Consider the following 19,237-nt stretch of genomic DNA (forward strand, 5'->3'; position numbering starts at 1 on the left):
TAATGAAATTCCATTGTTATTAACTCAAACTGTCAATATCATGAAATTAGATGTCAATAGAAGATCACTTCATGGTAGTGTAAATTAATTAAAGAAGAAAATACTGAGTTCAATACTAAGATAGCTATAAATGTCCCCCAAGAATGCTACAAATAAGTTTCAATATGATAAGGAGCAAAATAGTTTCATAAGTATCTTTTTGGTCTCATGTGATACTAAATGCCTGGTAGATAAGAAAAATATTTTGATAGGTTAGAATAAAATCAAGTCATTAAAATATGAGGCTTTGGAGAAAATTATTTCCAATGGAGTAAAATGGAAAAGTAAAAAACAATAAAGAACAAATATATATCTATAGGTAGATAGATGATTGAAAGGTAGATATAGATAGATGATAGATAGACAGACAGACAGACAGACAGATAGATGATAGATAGATAGATAGATAGATAGATAGATAGATAGATAGATAGATAGATGATAGATAAATAGATAGATAGATAGATGACAGGTAAATATAAGATAATACATAGGTTTAAAAGATTTTGAATATATTTGGGGATAAAGTAATCTCATTTGAAGAACATGTTTGATATACTCAGTAGTAATTCTGGAAATGTAAGTTGGACAAGCTATGTACAGATTCTGAGGAGTAAAAATGGTTCCTCTATGGCAGAGCCATTGAAGAGAGGCTTTGAAGAGAAAATAGTAGTAAGAGATGGTGCTTAGAGAAGTGGGTTTAGATGACTGAGGGACTGTGAACATCATGCTTATCATCTTGTGACAGTAAGCCTAGAGAGCTGTTCCAAAAACTTCCACATGGAACGGCAGTGTTGGGTCCCCATGGAAAGCCTACAAATGTAAAGTTTTCTTTCTTTTTCTAGTAGTTCATTCTTTGTTTTCTTTTGTCTTTGATCAAATAAACTTAGTTCCAGCTGCTATTATAAAATATCAAAAGTCAATGCCTTATAAATGATAAAAATTTATTTCTCACATTTGGGGAGGCTCAAAAGTCCTGGATCAAGGCAGAGTTCAAGTATGTGCTCAATGACGTTTATTTTATAGGGGGCCAATCCTACTTCCAAGGGCTTTACTCTCACTACCCAATCACCTCTCTAAGTTCCCACTCTATATCCTCTTGCATTAGGCATTAGATTCCAATATATGGCTCTGGGAAATGAAAGACACAAGCATCCTGTCTATAGCAAGAATCTAAATGGAGCAGCATGAAAATGCCCCGTAGAAGCCACATTGTAAATCCCTCATGAATTCAAATGTCCTTAGGTTTTTTCCTTTAAAATGCCTACGATCCTCTATAATTTAGGATTAACTGAACAAAAATGATTCGCTTTAAAGGACGTTGAAGCACTAAAGCTTAATCTTCTCCAAGTACTAACTTTCACTCACAGGAATCATTGAAAAGGTCAAACCCATGACAGCAAAGTGTTAAACTTCAGCAGTAAGATAAAGACTTTCCCAGATGGACTCTGAATAAATACTCGAAACATTTCTACACAATGGAGAAGTAAATGTCTGTACCCTAGGTTTCTATTTCAAAAAGCTCATCATCCTTTGTCTCCTATATAAATATCTCTGCTGTGTTTATGACTCAGGCTTGTTAACAGCTTTGGCAAGACTCTTAAATACCTACTTAGTATATTTCAAACTGCTGGCATCTTCATTGATAGCAGTTTCCTTGTGTGAAGAATTATGGTAATAATAGAAGTCAACACCCCCTTCTTTGTTTGGTAGTAACTAACATATTACTAGAATGTACTGGACCGGCAGGTCTTATGACAGGAGTTTATTTTGTACCAAGAAATTTCACTAATTTCTGTGGAGAGGTATTCAACAGAAAGCATAAAACAGCCCAAAGACCTCAGTTTGTTCCCCCTTACAAACTGACTAGTTGTTAAAAAATACCTTGTTCACGCTATAAAAAGAACACAATTAGTTATATTTCACAAAGAATCAATACTAATCATGCTATGTAAGTAACCCAGAGCACTTGGTAAGAAACAGAGATGGTGAACTCAATTCCATTTTTGTGAGAGAGCTACAAGCCAATATTTTTTGAAAATAAATTAAAACATAATTTTTAGGCAGAATTATAACGAGAAGACATGTATCACTTTCAATATTAATGCAAAAGTATTTTGAGAATCTTGCCAATATTAACACGTAATACTTATCACTGCCTAGTGGAACGCTTCTCTCATTCAGGAGTTATCACTATCTGGTATAATATTTCACAATGTGTTTCCAGTGCCTTTCAGTGTCAGGAGAGTGCTGGAGTTTGGAGAGGTTAAAGGGCTGCAAGATTTCCGAGTGAAAACAGCGAGGTCACATGTAGTTGGCAAATGCAGTTTAGAGGATGTAGGGAAATGTTGGAGGTGGGAAGAAACAGAACACAATGTAGTGAGGCGAGCCCAGCGCAGGAGAGCAGAGGGTGAACGCCAAATTGATTTTACAGAGGAGCGCAGGTCAGCTCCCACTGTACTCTTCCAGCATCAACAGACTTGGTATTTATTGCTTTCCTTCCCCCATGGAATGCAGGAAGACACACTCATTAAACTGCATGAGATTTCAGACTTTTAGCCCTACAGCCTTAGACAGCAAACAGTGAGTGCTGCTCAGGCTGCAGAAAGAGTGTCGAGCATGTTAGTTTCCCACCAGCGTGTTTAAAACACGGGTAAACAGTATTCACACTTTTCCTGTTATTTAACGAATCCTTGCTCTTCAAGACAGTATTTAATGTTTCTTAAATATTTTAGACACTGACGTAGTTTTTTTTTTTTTAATTTGAGTGTGTGACCACTGGCCAGATAGATGATTATATAGAATCAAATGGAGAGATAAATATGTCTCAGATCAATCATAAACAGTGATATAATAGATTATCACAATATTCAGATGAAGAGAAAAATTAATCACTTCCTCAAAGCTACCTCAGCGCCTGTTATACAACCTTGGTGCTAGTCTCATGCTGCCCCTGTTAACTTGCCTCAATGTAGCATGAACATAGAATTAGTAATAGAATATTAGTCAACTCCTGTAACTATATCAGAATACCCAAGGTAGGATACTTTTGAAGTTTTTTTTTTTAATTTATCAGTTTTTGGAGGTTTCATTCTGTAACTGGTTCTGTTGCTCTTATACTGTGTGTATAAGGTTGGTGGCAGGATGTGAAGGCTGTTCCCCTCACTGTAACATCACACTGTCCCCTGCAAAACTATGCCTTCAGTGTCCTAAGGCTGTAAACCAGTCCTGATTCCCCAACACCCCATCATGTGTAATATCACTGCCCCATACACCTTTAATACATAGGTTTTTCTTGGATAAATAAGATCCAAATTGCTGAACAGCATGAATGTAAAGCTAGCACATAAGCAGAATGCACTACGGAAAAGAGAAAGCAGTGAGACTAGATGGAAGATACGTTGCTCCTCTTGGAGCACTGGCATCATTATAAGTATCATGAAATCTATGCCAATCTGATGTCCTTTACGAGGTAATTTCAAATTGTGTTGTATCCATCAAGAACTCTTGTTTTCTATATTCCACAGCTTTAAAGACAAATCATCTTTGATATGTTCATAGTTACAGCTGATAGACATGAAGGCACTAAAGGACATCAATTGTTTTGAGAAATTGGCCCAATTCTTTTCTTAGAATAGTCTCAAAAAGTACGAGCAATGTATCTGTTCTGTCTAAATTGCAATCTAGGTGGAATTCACATTGCACTCAGCTCCCTACCTCTCATGCATACCCTACCACATCACAGTGAAAAGTAGAGATAAATTATGTTCATCCTACTTTATTCAGTGAGAGAAGAAAGTAGATGTATCCATCTTCTGAGGTTGCCCACAATATGGAAGAAAAGAAGAAGAGGGTTTTGATTTACTCTCTCTAACTAGAAAATAAACTTAATCGCAACACCTGTTACATGAGAGCCACAGTTAACCTTGCATTTCAGTGAATTCTTTGTGGAGAGCGGAGGCAGTGATGGTAGGAACCTCAAAAGCAGGGTGGAGCTTGTGGAATCATTCTTGTTCTCAAGGTGAAGTATTTTAATCAATGAGTTCGGTTTTGAATCACAATTCCTCCCAATATCCAATAAATCTATTTTTGTGTTTTTAGAACTACACAAATGGCAAAAAATCCCAGACTGTAACATACCTTAAAAGGCCACCAGTCATTAATAACCATTTACAGTTACAGTTAACAATACTCAACTGAGTTCTTATTAATTAAATCTGCTGTTTGAAAATCTCGTGCATGTATATGATACTTTCTGATTACTCTTACCATCCACCTTCTCGTCTTCCTCCTACCCTCATCAATCTCTCACTTTACAAGCCTATAAGCCCCTTTCCATGTTCATTGCTTGTTTAGTTTTGTGAACCACTGAATATAACCAGGGATATCTAGATGCTCATGGGGGTGGAACTATCCAGTGGAACTTGTGGCTCACCTGTGGGTTCACAATCGAAAAAAAAACAACTCTTCCTCCACCAGCAGCCACCAGTAGCCAATGGTTCCCACATAAAGGTGGAGCTCCTTGAGGCCTCCAGTCTCTGTGAATGAACTGTGCAGTCCCAGTGATGGCAGGCAGCCCCCTGCAGTCACTATATTCTTAAATTGGGACTCTGCGATAGTGCATCTTGATCTCTCTATGGTTGTAGTGCTATCAGTTCATAATGTGAACTGGGTCCCAGGCTCCCATGTGGGTTCCTGATTAGCCCTTCACAGCTGATGAAGCGCTGCCCATGGTGGAACTCACCTGATGATCCTTCCACCTCCTCTCTCTTCTCTAACACAATTTTTTCCAGCCTTGTTACTAATTAAACTCCTGTATTACTCTTCCTCATTCCATCTCTATAAAATTTCCATTATGCTACTATCTCCAACCTTTATTTCTTATTAAATTAAATGTCATTTCTCTTCTCTTCTGGGCCTTAAATTGTTGCTATAACAAATTACACAAACTTTGCTGTTTACAATAGCAAATATACATTATCTCATAATTCTGCAAATCAAATGTTCAGGGAAAGCTCAAGTTGGTTCTTTGATTATTTTGAAATCAAGGACACTTTTAAAGTAAACTCTAAAGGAAAAGTTTCATCCACTTCCAAACTGACAAAAGTGATCAGCAGAGTCCAATTTCTTGCTGTTGTCTCCACTTTTCTATTTTTTTTAATTTATCTATTTGTTTTCTGACTACCATCCAGAAGGCATTCTCAGCTTTAGAGACTGCTCACATTCCTTATCTCACACACCCTTTCCATTTTCCAAGACTGTAAAGAATTGTACTTATAGATTACAGAGAGACCATGCATGCACCCCAAATCCTCAGGGTGGTTCTGCAAAGGACCATCTGAACAGCACGACAGCCTGTAATTTCTTGGAACTGTACACCATCATTGTTTCCAGGGTTCATGTGTCCAAGGACCATCATATGGCAGAATTCTGATGCTTTTCCATACACAGGGAGAGGGACTGGTATTCAACAGTGAACACCGCAAACTCTGCCCCTGAAGGTTTGCTGTGTAAGAATCACAGACGCAGGAGCCTTACATTAATCAAATAGGTGGAACAGCTTGAAATGAAAAGCAAGCAGAGGCAGCTGTCTTCTGATTATTTGTTCCTTAGTTTGCAGACCTAGAACAAGCTACTCGAGACTCGCTGGATGAGGTCCAGAAGCTTGGCATTTGTAACCCATGAGTTTAGAACACAGCTCTCATAAATAAAGAAAAGCACAAAGGAGACAAGGAATCAGGCTGAAGCTTGTCCTTCAGGGACTCTGGTGGTTTTGAGGCACATGTGATGATTCAGAATAAGGCTGGGACTCACCAGAGAGAAGCTCTGAGGTTACTGGCACATGCACCCTAGGTTCCATTACTTTAGGTGAATTAAGTCACACACTGTGGCCTGGGGATAGAGAGGAAGGAAGAAATTCAGCCACTATTTCCAGTCACTGCTTTATGAATGTTTGGCTCTCAGTGAGTATAAGGTTGGTGATGAGCCTTCTTTTCCAGGTACAGTGAGAATCGGATAGTTTAAAATACATTTTTTAATGCAGCACGATGCTTTATTTAAAAATCACACTGGTTCTTCATAGGTGTGGCCTTTTCTTTGCTGCGGATGCTGAGACTGTATAGAAAACATTAGTCTCTGATGGGGAACTTCAGCCAATCACATTCCGTTTAGGGTGTGTCCCCCTGGGGTCACAGAAAAACAGATAAAACATCCAGTTGTGCTTGTCCCTTCCTCTTTTCCTTCCTGCACTCCTGGATAGCTGGAACCCTGGTTTTGTAAGTTCCCTTTCTTCTGTTTATTAAAGCTGAATATTTTATATTAAGCTGGTCTGGTTAATTTTTACTACCGATCGACCACTCCCCTTCAAGTCTCTCAGTTAGGGCACCCACACGCTGTCCTCAAAGGTATGTGGAACAATGCTAATCTTTCCTTTATGTGCTGTTTGTACAGTCCATGTAAAATCCAAGTCTTGATTTTTGTTTTAATCCCAGTCCAGGCACAAGTTACATACAACTCTCACCTCTGTGTTTTTTAAGCTCTAGAAATGTGGGTTGTGCTGTTCACAAGAAGTCCTATTTGAATAAGCTTGTTAATTACCTGGATCAAGTCCTCTATATTCTCAATGATTTTTTAAATTTGATCAATCTATCTATAAGTAAGGGGTTTATTAAAATATTTTTTCCAAGCCTCCTTTACTCATTTCAAATTTACTTGCCGTGTTTTAAAGCAATATTATGGGATACAGAAATGTTCAGATTAGAATATCATACTGATAAACTGAAACTTTATCAAAACAAAGTAGACCTCTTTGTCTCCATTAATGTCATTCATCCTCAACAAACTACTTGGTCTGTTAATGACATAGAAGCAAGCAGCATGAGTTTTTGGCTATTTAATTTCTTTCAAGCATTCTGTTACCTTTCAATGAGGCCTATTTTAAGAAACACTTGGAATTGTCTTTAGTTCTAGTCCTTTACCTGTATAATTTTTATCATTTAGAGTGTTTACTTCATTGAGATTATGCCATTAGGGGACACATTCTGTGAGATTCTGGACTTTTGTTGTTTTCTCATTGAGGACTCCCAAAGTGGCAGCTGAGACAAAGTAAGGGTTTGAGTCATGTTTCCTAAAAGAATAAGTAAGAGAATGGCTTTGGTTACCTTCCTTTGGTTCCTACAATGTCTCTTTTCCACGCAGATGCAATGGTGTTTGGTGGTTAAGAATTTCCAGTGTTCAGCCAGACATATGGCTTAGCAGTCTAGAGAACCCACTGCCATTGCAAAAGTCTTGAATTTGTTTCCCAGTATTCATATTAGGCAGCTCATAGCTGCCTGGAACTCCAGCTCCAGGGAATCTGGTGGCCACTTCAGGTCTCTGGGCACCATATACATATGCAAGCAGAATGCACTTAAACACACAAAAGAGATAAATCTAAAGAGCTTGCTATCTGAAGAGAGAGAGGAGTTCACATCCCAGCATCAGGACCTACCAGTTCTACGACCTTGAGCAAATAGCTTTACTCTTTCTATGCCTGGGGCACTTCTGTGAGAATTTGGAAGACAGAGTAGTCTCCTAAGACGATTGTGAGAAATAAATATAATCTTATATACAGTGTGTGTCATATCAGGGCTAGCTGGTGTCTCCACCCTCATTAAATTGAAATGTATACATTTCTTACTTTTTTTTATAACAGAGAATATATTTATTTTACATTATTTTCTAAAAAGTCCTACCAACAGAAGCTTGAAATAGCCTAAGAATAAAGGACAGTATTTGAGATATGCATCAGGGATGTTGTAATTTCACAAGCCAGTGGCAATTATTTACATTTCATTTAAAAAATGAATTAAAAGGTATTGATCTCCTAATAGTTATTTTTTTCTCATTTTTTATTAAAGATTTCCATCTCCTCCCCTCCTCCTCCCCCTTCCCTCCCCTCCCTTCCACCCATACCCCCACTCCACCCCTCTCCAAAGACAAAGAGCCATCAGGGTTCCCTTCACTATGTTAAGTCCAAGGTCCTCCCAGCTCCCCCTAAGTCCAGGAAGGTGAGCAACCAAACTGACAAGGCTCACAGTGAGCCCGTCCATGCTGTAGAGTTCATGTTCATTGCCATTGTCCTTGGTTTCTCAGTCCTCCTCCACCATCAGCCACATTCAGAGAGTCCAGTTTGGTCCCCTTTATCCCCAACTTAATTTTGAGACTCTGTCAATTATTTTGAGCTTACATGTTTTATATGATGTTTCTAAGTATGAATACACACACATATTGCTAGATTTTCATTGTTTTTTGAAAATTCAGATCTTTAATTTGATTGGAAAAATTCTAAGTCATTATAACTTTGAATATTGCTGGTCCTTCTCTTTGTTCCTCTTTTTGTAGAACTCCAATTAATTACATATTTTACTTTTCCTTTGCTCATCTCTAACACACTCTGCCTTTTGTGAAATCAAGCTTCCTTTTTATTATCCAGGTTCACTAAAGCAACATGTACTTACTTCAGCTATGCACAAAGCAATTTTTCTATTTATTTCTATGCAGTATATTTTTTGTTTAAAGGATATATATCCTTTAAACAATATATATGTGTGTTATAAATATGTATTGTATATATGCTTAATCACACACACACACACACACATATATATATATCCTGTTTTATAATCTGTGTCTTGTTTCCTCTGTACACATATGTGTCTGTCTATGTGGTATGCAAGTAGTATATATGCATGTATGTATTGTGATCCATATACGGAGGCCTGAGGAGGACATAGGATGTCCAGACCAGTCCCTCTCTACTATATCCCCTTGAGACAAAGACTCTCATTGAACCTGGAGGTAGGCTGGTGGCCAGAAAATCACCTTCCTACCCCTTCTAGCCCAGTGCTGAGTTGTAGGTGGGTGCTTTGCCAGTCCATTTTGTAATGTGGGTTCTGGGATTTGCTCTTGAGTCTTCATGATTGCATAACAAGTGCCACTACCCACTGAGCCATCCGTCCTGGCTTGTGTATCCTCTTTCACATCTTCAATAACACAAGCAAGTGCCCTGCCCTTCCACTACTGGGCTGAACATTTTCTTCTGGTTTATGCAATGCATGTTTTCTTGTATGCAGCCTATTTTTAATTATGCTTAGTTCAATTTATTCTTCTGTACTATGCATATAGTCATGCAATTCCAGGCTCTCCAGGAGAAAGTCAGCTCTGTATCTCATGTGTTGCTCTGGAGCTGACCTGATTTACAAGAAGAAATTTAAGATACATTTTCTTTTTTTTTTTTTTTACTGGAATTTTAGGTGTTTTAGACTGTAGCATTTCCCTAAGTATTTTATTCATATATTTGCAAATATTGTGTCCTTGAGGCTCCTGCCTTCATGCTCTAGACTGTTGGCTCTGTTATTCTCTGAGGATTCTGGGGTGATAGCAACCACATTACCCTCTGGCCTACAGAGCTACCTGCCTCTGCCTCTCTGTCTGCACCTCAAATCTCTGCCTTTGGGCCAATGACCTTGGCCTCTTCAACAAAGGCTCTGCTCTGGAGTAATTTCACTCTTCTTCTTAGAGTAACAAACTTTGCAGAGTAATAGCTATGCAAGTTCGTCTGGGAGTGGGAGAACTTTCATTTATTTCCTTCCGTCTCCACTCTGTTCAGTCCATGCTTGTAGTAGTTCTGCTAGTCTACAACCCCAAACAAGTGAAGTCCCAAGTATGTTGTGGGAAGCTACATCATTGGAATGTATACGCTTCCCATGTTTTTCTTGTAGAACCCCTGATCTTGTTGAGAGAAACCAGTAGATTCATGGGTACCCCAACTCTCATCTCTTTAGCAGAAAGTTGTCCAGCAATAACTCAGCCCTCTCTCTAGGTCATATTTTCCCAAAACCATATGTCTCAATTTTGGCACCTTTTGTATTCTAAATATATGAGGATGTTCCCAAGCCATCATGTCCTGGTTCCCTTTTGTGGGGAGAGTTTTTATCTCTCATTTAATCACAAGCAGCAGGGAGAAAGTTGGTTGTGCTGTCATCAGCTTGATGGACAGGTCCTCAGATGATCAGCCAAGAGCACCCTGCACGCCATCACCTTTCCATCCAGCAGAACACAACTCAGTCAAATTGCACTGCAAACCAAACTGCCCTCCCATAGTTTTCTGTAATATGTTTGTTATTTAATTCTAAGACCTCACCAGGGAAGACTGAACCTCTCCTACTCTATCTTCCACCAGTGCCATTCTGTCCACAGCAACTCGGATAGTCTCTAAGGCAAGAGAAACCGCCTCAACTCTGTCTTCCACATCTTTCCCAGAGTGGATTTCCACCCCGTGTTTTCATCAATGATTGTAACACACATCTTCCAGTATCAAAGTCTGAATGTATGTCATGTGACTACTAGATATCTATCACCTGCACAGCAGAACACAAAAGAATGCAAATCTCTTACAAGTCTAGACTCAAAAGTCTGAAGCTAATGTATTAGCAAAGCCACTCTCCCCCCAGAAACTCTAGAGAAGAGGCACATCTGTCTGTTGCTGGTTCCAGGTATTTGTGTGTGTGTGTGATAGCATAACTCCAGTACCCATCTCCTTCTATGAATTGTTGTTTTCTCTGCATTTCTATATTCTCTTTCATTCACTTTTGAGAACAGCAGCCTTCGGATCTGGGGACCAAATTTATCTGAAGTAACCTCCAAAATCCCTTTTTCTATATAAGATATTATTCTGAAGTTCTAAAACAGTCTTTCCCAACTTATGGGTTGTGACCCATCTGGCAAACCTCTGTCTCTAAAATGTTTACATTAGGATTCAGAACAGCAGTAAAATTACATTTATGAATCAGACACAAAATAATTTTGTAATTGGGAGTCACCACAACATGAGGTCACAGCATTAGGAAGGTTAGGAACAACTGTTCTAGACAGATACATATTTTGGGTGATTTCAAACCCTTTTTTTTTGGTAAATATAAACCTTGTATTTGTAAGAATAAAAATCAACACTATCTTTTTTTTCCTTATCTTTTTTTTCTAACAAGAGAAAGACCAAGGATTAAAATTTAATAACAACTAATAATGAATATCCAGGCTTGGAAATGGAAGCTAGATAAAACAAAATGAAGGGAATTTTATGATTTCTGCTTCCTTTCCTGTGCTGAAATAACAGTTTTAATTATACAGCTTGGGACACAGATAGAACAATATTCTAACAATATGACAAGGCACGATAAATACAATGACTCTGGTCTAACAGTGTCTCTGCTGGAAGACAGCACCAACAAGTCCATCCGTGCCTCCCCTTCACGCTGAGATACACAGTATTCTTGGAAACAACATGTTTTAAGCTGCTACTGCTCAAGGTACTCAAAGCATTTCACAGCCAGGATAGAAAAGATGCTTCCGCTGTACTTTCCTTGAGATAATACAAACTTAAATAGAGTTCTCTTTTACTACAGCTCCAGGGCCCATGTCACATGAATGCAAAGTGACCTCGGCAAGAATTCTTCAAGCTTGGCGCATGCCCCTGGAATTCCCTCATTGTTCGCTGAAAACACTGGGGATTAACTATGCTGTGGCCAGTTCAGGAGGAAGACAGAAAGAAAGATGGGGCAGAAGTCGCTATCCACACATTCCCTATTTTCCTCCTATGACAAGCTCTGAAGCACAGAATAGAGTTGCCTTGAAAGTAAATGCTAGTGGATGTTAGTCAGTGGGAATAATCATTAGTAACGTTCACCAAGAAACTCTGTGAAGTCATGCAGTCCTGGAGAAGTGAGGCACTTGCTCTTCACAGCAAATCGTGAGTGATAACCTCCCATCTGTTACCATGCCTATTTCATAGTACCCAGCACCCTAAGCCAGTCCCCTCCTGCTACATCCTAGCTATCTAGGATGCTAACTAACACTGTACAGTCTAATGCATCCTCTCACTGCCTGCCTGTTTTCAGTGCCCTCCCAGATATAGGCCAATATTATGCTTGCAATAAAGAAAAGCTTAGATCAGTTAATATCCAACAATTAATTTACCCTATGAACATATAAAACTAGATAACATAATTTATTAGTGGAAAACTTTTTTTTTCCATGGTGGAGAGAGACAGGAGGAAGGAATTCCAGAGACACAAGGGAAGTTTGAGGAGGTGATAGCAAGTTAATTATCATGATCAGGTTCATGATTTCACAAGGGAGACCCATGTTCAACCTTATAGAATTTCATACATAATACATATTTACACTTTAATATAGATCATATTCAATAAAATTGAAAAAGAGAATATTGTTAATTAATATTTGTGATTGGGAAACTAAAAGTTTGTATTCCCAATTGGAATGTTAAGTGTGCCTTTCTGACTATCTGCCAGTCTTTTTTTCACTTTTTTCTTCTTTTTAAAAAAGACAACAAACTCTCTTGTTTCATTTTACATATCAATCCCAGTTCCCACTCCCTCCCCTCCTTCCCTTACCTTCCTCTCTCACCCCACCCCCATCCACTCCTCAGACCAGGTAGGGCACATTGCTTGTGGAAGGTCCAAGGCCCTCCCTACTATATCTAGGCTGAGCAATTCATCCACCCCAAAAGAATGGGTTCCCAAAAAGCTAGTACAAACAGTAGGACTAAATCCTGGTGCCACTGCCAGTGGCCCTGAAGTCTGCCCCAGCTCTATGACGATCACCCACATTCAGGGGGTGTAGTTTGGACCTATGCTGCTTCCTTCCCTGTCTGCCTGGGGTTGGTGAGCTCCCATTAGCTCAGGTAAACTGTTTCAGTGGGTGGCCTTGACCTCCTTGTTCATATTCTCATTCCTCTCACACTACAGCTGGACTTTCGGAGCTCAGCCCAGTGCTCCGATGCTGGTCTCTGCCTCTGTTTCCATCAGTTGCTGAATGAAGGTTCTATGGTGACATTTAAGATAGTCATCAGTGTGACTGCCAGTCTTAAAGTAGGCATCCACACCTGACCTTTAATTCTGCCTTCTGGCTTCTGGAGGTAACTGTGTCTTTACAGCCACGAAGGCCACTTAACCCTCAACATTTCCTTTAATTCTGTGTTAATAGATAGAAGTATACTCTTTTCTTTCTTTAACAGTGCTTAGTAAGAGTCACCCAGTATCACGATCCTCCAATGTTTCCCCCACAACTTGGAAATGCCAGTGATATCACACCGTCTAGTACTTTTCTATTCTGTGTCCTATCCCACTGCAATGCAGAAAGAAGTCTCCTAAATACCAGTAAGTAACATCCCATCAGAAGCCCTGTTATAACGACAGATTCCTGAGTCCTTTACCACCAGTTGTAACAGGCTCAGTTTCTTGAAAATATGACCTTAAGAAACTGTTTCACTGAAGGAAAAATACATGACATGACCATCAAAGGATAATAGGAAAAAAATTTAAAAAGGCATAGCACTGTGTAGAAATTAGAGACATTAACATTAGTGTGATACAGGGAACTTAGGAGCAAAATTTGTTGCACAGTGGTAGTTAAATCTTGAGAAGAGTGACAAGCTGACACCGGCTGCTGGCTGTCATAACTGAGTGAAACAGAAATAATTACCATGAGCCTCTGGTACAGCAAAGGACAGTCCTCTGTCTAGGGTGCAACTAGAGCCATTTGGAACCAACAGGCACAGTTTCATAAAACCATCTTACACCTGTCAGAATGGCTAAAGTAAAAAACACCAATGATAGCCTTTGCTGGAGAGGATGTGGAGTAAGGGGAACACTCATTCATTGCTGGTGAGAATGCAAACTTGGGCAACCACTTTGGAAAGCAGTGTGGTGGTTTCTCAGGAAATTCAGAATCAACCTACCCCAAGATCCAGCAATACCACTCTTGGGAATATACCCAAGAGATGCTCTATCATACTACAAAAGCATTTATTCAACTATGTTCATAGCAGCATTATTTGTAATAGCCAGAACCTGGAAACAACCTAGATGCCCCTCAATGGAAGAATGGATAAAGAAAGTGTGGAATATATATGCATTAGAGTACTACTCAGCGGTAAAATCAATGACATCTTGAATTTTGCATGCAAATGGATGGAAATAGAAAACACTATCCCGAGTGAGGTAACCCAGATGCAAGAAGATGAATAAGGTATGTACTCACTCCTAAGTGGATTCTAGCCATAAATAAAGGACATTAAGCCTATAATTTGTGATCCTGGAGAAGCTAAATTAGAAGGTGAACCCAGAGCAAAACATAGTTATCCTCCTGGAAATTGGAAGGAGACAAGATTGGAGGCAAAAATTGGAAACTTGGGGGTGGGGGTGGGGTGGGGGTAAGGGGAGATGGGGAGAAAAAAGTGAGAAGGGGAGGATGGGGAGAACTTGGGGGAATGGGATGGTTGGGATGGAGGAAGGATGGATATGGGAGCAGGGAAGTATATATATTAATTAAGGGAGCCATTTTAGGGTTGGCAAGAGACTTGACTCTAGAGGGGTTCCCAGGTGTCCATGGAGATGTCCCCAGCTAGATCCTTGGGCAGCTGAGGAGAGGGAGCCTGAAATGGCTCTATCCTATAGCCATACTGATGAATATCTTGCATATCACCATAGAACCTTCATCTGGCAATGGATGAAGCTAGAGACAGAGACCCACATTGGAGTACTGGACTGAGCTCCCAAGGTCCAAATGAGGAACAGAAGGAGGGAGAACATGAGCAAGGAAGTCAGGACCGTGAGGGGTGCGCCCACCCACTGAGATGGTGAGGCTGATCTAATGAGAGCTCACCAAGGCCAGCTGGACTGGGACTGATGGAGCATGTGATCACACCAGACTCTCTGAACATGGCAGACAAGGAGGGCTGACTGAGAAGCCAAGGACAATGGCACTGGGTTTTGATCCTACTGCATGTACTGGCTTTGTGGGAGCCTAGTCCTGATGCTCGCCTTCCTAGACCTGGATGGAGGGGGGAGGATCTTGTACTTTCCACAGGGCAGGGAACCCTGACTGCTCTTTGGACTGGAAGGGAATGGGGGGGAGGGAAATGGAAGGAGGGGAGGAGGTGGAAATTTTTAATTAAAAATAAATAAATGAATAAATAATAAAAATAAAAATAAAAAAATCCAATGGCTCACATCAGACACTCTACAAGATGACAGCAATAGCTGGGGCCTTGCCTACAATAGTGCTAGCAGCTTTATTTGTATTTTCAGAGAACCATCCTTTGGATCAAACAATTATTTATTTTATTTTATTTTTCTTTTTTATTTTTGTTATTAAGAAATAATTGACAACTTTTAACATAGATATGCATATGCAATTTATCTTTTGATCTCTCTGTCCTCCCTCTTTTCCTCCCCCCACATATACACACCCTCACACACACACACACCACATACACACACAGATACATGCATATACCACACATACATACACAACAAATTCATTTATTACATACATACACACATACACTCATATATAAGCCCTATCAAATACATTTTCACATATGTAATTTCCTCCAAGCAGGACTTTAATATGTCTTATTTTGATTATTATTTACTGTAAATATTTTCTACTTTTCATTGTACTATCTTTTTTGATTATGGGAGCATTTACAGTACACTGTCTAATTTTCAAATATTTATCCGTGGATAATTTATATGGCCCCCTTTTGCCTTTACCTTTTGTCAGTTATTTCTTGTTTCATTCAAGCATGGGCAGTGATCTGTGGGATTTAAATCCTTTTAAAACATTTTCATTCTGCTACATGGTACAGATTGTGGTCAGTTTTAACAATATTCCATGCGAGTTTGGAAAGAATATATATGGCAGTAAGTGGAGGATATTGTCCTACTGTGGTTATCAGGCCAGAGTTTCACGTGTGTCCTTACTGACTGAGACACCTGCTCTACTCTACAGTCAGCAGTGATGAGGACAGCCTTACTTGTCTCGGAGTTTATCTACTTCTCCTTCGATTTTGTTAATTTCTTCCTGATTTTTAAATCCATATTTGTAAGTGAATGCTTATATGGAATTATTTCAGTATTTCATGTAAATTGAAATTCTAACTATTATGAAATTAGCCTATATTTATATCTATTTCTGTAGAATTATAGTCCATACACATATAAGTATCCTTTCAGTTCATTTCTAATATATATAATACATATGTATATATAATATATGTATATATATAAATTTTTTCATTTATCCACTGTGTTTCTTTGGAGTTACATGTTTACATTCATTGTTGTTCAATGATGAGTATTCAATCAGAAAATCCTTATTTTATCCTGATCCAGAATATGCATAATTCTAACATTCACAGAATATTACTGGAACAAAAACTTCATAAAAAAGAAATTATCTAACATTTTTAGAAACTAGTTTTCTTTAAAAGTACTTGTATGGGGGCTTTAAATAAATCTCCTCTTTAAGCACTTTAAGATTAAGTTGTTTTAGCAAAATTTTCAGGAAACAGTAGCCACTTTCCTATGTTAAAGCTCCAATGATTGTCCACGAAATGGTATTAATACACATGAAAATACAATGAGGTCCACTTGTACATCACAGAGGCAGCCCCAGAGGCCAATACAGGGCAAAGAAACCCTGGGCCTGAAATTTCAGGTGGTTTTAAACCTCTGGATATTGGTGCTGGGAACTGAAGTTTGAGTGGTTCTACATATGTGTAATTCATCCATCGTTTCCAATGGAGCACTCCAGTGAACGATGTTACTACTAGTAGAGAAGTACATAAAATTTTATTGTTTCTGTCCAATTGTGATGTGAACACAAGAGTCCATACCTAAAGTCTATATAAAAATAAAGAGAGATAAGGGGCAGAGAGGACTATGGGAAGGAAATAAAGGAAATGAAGTAAATGGTGGATCAAACAAGATACAAAGTATTGCAGGCCATTTCCCAGTCCAGTAACAGTTGTTGCAGAGGAAGCACTTTGTGAAGAATGAAGGTGTATTTTTCAGAAGGCTGGAAAGTCTGTGACCATGGCACCAGCATCCTGTGAGGTATACTGTGCTACAAAACAACATGACAGAAGGAAAACACAGGAGACAGCAAGAAAAAGAAAGACAAGCTCATTATTTTGACCGAGAACACACTCTATTAATGGGTTACAAATCTCTTCACAAAAGTGGTCTTTTCAAGAGCACATTTGTCATAAAAGTCTCACTTTTTTCTTTTCTTTTCTTTTCTTTCTTTTATCTAAGGTCTTACTTTTCAGCTTTGTTACAATTTTAATGATTTTTCAACTTGTGTTTTGGATGAAAAATTCTAACTGTACCAAAATGTGCATGAGGAACAAGTAGGCAAAGGCTTAGGACAAGGTAGATGTCCAACGAAAACACTGGAAAAACCTGATACACTGAGGGGTGAAAAAGATGCAGGATCCCAGCCCTAACCAAGAAATTCTTTGCATTTGACATCTTCTTGAAAAAGAAAAGGTTCTTTGTCTCCAATGCAGTATCACTGGGTATATTAAACATAAGAGTGGATGCCATCCTAAACAGTAAGTGGCCAATACAAAATGAACTCAGTGATATTTTTGTAGACATTTAGTCTCATTTTGCTTTGTTTTGCATATATTTTATTTTACTTTTCTGCTTGATGTGCTTTCAAATATTATGTTTTGTAGCATGTGTTTTTGTGTTTGTGTGTATGTGTGTATGTGTGCAGTTTTCTGCAGGTTTGTTTGATTTTTTTTCAGAATTCTGTTTTGTTTGAGTTTTTGCTCTGCCTGTTTGTTTTCTAAACAGAGAGAAAGAAAGAGTAAGAATTTGGGTAGTGGGGGTGGTAGGAAAGGTCCAGAAGAAGTTATGGAAGGAGAAACCATGACCTGATGGAGGAGTGCCTATTTGTTAATTTCATTGGTTAATAAAGAAACTGCCTCGGCCCTTTAATAGGACAGAAAATTAGGTAGGTGGAGTAAACAGAACAGAATGCTGGGTAGAAGTAAGTGAGGCAGATGCTTCAGGCAGTCGCCATAGTGAGTCACCATGCTTCTCCTCTCCAAGACAGATGCAGGTTAAGATCTCTCCTGGTAAGTGACCACCTCGTGGTGCTACACAGATTACTAATTATGGGTTAAAGCAAGATGTGAGAATCAACCAATAAGAGGCTGAAACTAATGGGCCAGGCAGTGTTTAAAAGAATACAGTTTCTATGTAATTATTTTGGGTAAAGCTAGCCGGGTGGCGGGACACAGCCCCGCCACTCCATCTACAATGACCAAATATACTGAACAAAAATTCAGTAAAAAAGAAAACGTTCATATATGTACCTACACTGAGCACAACTACAATTAAAATAGCCAGCTCCTTTTGGAGGTTCTTGCAATGTAAAAAGTCCCTTTACCAAGATGTAAAAATTTAGGTAGTTTAGGCAGATAGATCTGAAAAGTTGCATGAAAATACTTGCATTGAAAATTATTTTTCCAGTTTCAGGAGGCCCCATTTATTATTTGTTTATCTCAGTATCTGTGATACTGGTGTTATATTCAGGAAGAGGTCTCCTGTGTCAATGTATCCAAGGCTGTTTCCCACTTACTCTTCTGTGAGGTTCAGTGTGGCTGGATTTGTGTTGAGGCCTTTCATCCATTTGGACTTGAGTTTTGTGCAATGGGATAGATATGGATCTATTTGCATTATTTTACACATCAACATCCAGTTATACCAGTACCATTTGTTAAAGATTCTTTCTTTATTCCATTGTATAATTTTAGCTTCTTTGTAAAAAACCAGGTGTTCATAAGTGTGTGGGTTAATATCAAGGTCTTCGATTTGATTCCATTGAAGCACTTTTCTGCTTTTGAATTCTGGATCCTCCCTACTACCATAGTTACCCAAATTCTTACTCTTTCTTTTGCTCTGTTTAGAAATTAGGCAAACCAAAAACTCAAACAAACCAAAATTTTGAAAAACCAAGCAAACCTGCAGAAAATGTATACACACGCATGTGTGCTCACCTAAAAACAGCAAATTGCAAGCCACATTACACAAGCAGAACAGTAAAATAAAAGAGGTCCAAACAAGGCAAAATAAGACAAAATGTCTACAAAAACATTGTTGAGTTAATTTTGTATTGGCCGTCCACTGTTTAGGATGGCATCTACTCTTATGCTTAATATACCGAGCAATACTGCATTGGAGACAAACAACTTTTACTTTCCAAGAAAATGTCAAATGCAGAGAGCTTCTTGGTTAGGAGTGAGAGACTGCATCCCCTTCACTCCCATTCACCAGCCCAT

Source organism: Arvicola amphibius, chromosome 8, assembly GCF_903992535.2.
Source record: "Arvicola amphibius chromosome 8, mArvAmp1.2, whole genome shotgun sequence".
NCBI classification, from domain to species: Eukaryota; Metazoa; Chordata; class Mammalia; order Rodentia; family Cricetidae; genus Arvicola; species Arvicola amphibius.